The following is a 794-nucleotide window of genomic DNA, read 5'->3' on the forward strand; positions in this document are numbered from 1 at the left end:
TGGAAAACCTTAATCTTCACTAAGATCGTCAACATAAGTTTTGTTTTATATTCCCGTGGTCACACGAGTTGGACAGGGTGTAGGACCTCCCTAAATTTCTTATGCCTCAAAATACCAATCAGTTTATTACTTGTGATTATAAGCATCAGTGTTGAATATTTACAGAAATGAAACTAGTAAATTACAGTAGTCTGCTATTGTATTGTTTGACACGTTATTCATTAGTTTTCATATCAGAACAAATTAACGAGTACAATGGTACATAGAAAAAAAAATCTCCCACCTCATGGGTCACAAAACATTTCATAGTTCAGTCCTATCCGAGGGCTAAAAGCTGACTTCCAACCACTTCGGCCCCCGCACAGCCACTCTTGCACGGCGCATTAAAAAAAAGTTATGATCTACACAAATCCTCAAACCTTTTATCAAAAAGAAGATCTCGCCTTGCAGCCACGTCTCTTACCCCTTTCCCACACTAAGGAGGCATGAAGTTCTTATGCAATTTTACCTTACGCTCGATAAATTGTATTTCAAAATGTGAATCCATCACAACTGGTATTCATATTGTATTGAAAAGAAAGAGTTCATCCATAATCGTACAAAACACCTACACAGAAATATATAAATCATTGTTTATACAACCCATGTAAGTAATACGCCATTGGTTTTAGTTGAAAAAATGTAATGTATTTCTTCGAGCAAAAAGTAACTGTTCCTTAAAAAATATACAATTTGTCTATTTCTCAACAATCGGATGAATTTTGGTTTCATTCTTAATGACGAAGTCACTTCAA

This window comes from Penaeus monodon, chromosome 33 (assembly GCF_015228065.2).
Source record: "Penaeus monodon isolate SGIC_2016 chromosome 33, NSTDA_Pmon_1, whole genome shotgun sequence".
In the NCBI taxonomy this organism is placed as follows: Eukaryota; Metazoa; Arthropoda; class Malacostraca; order Decapoda; family Penaeidae; genus Penaeus; species Penaeus monodon.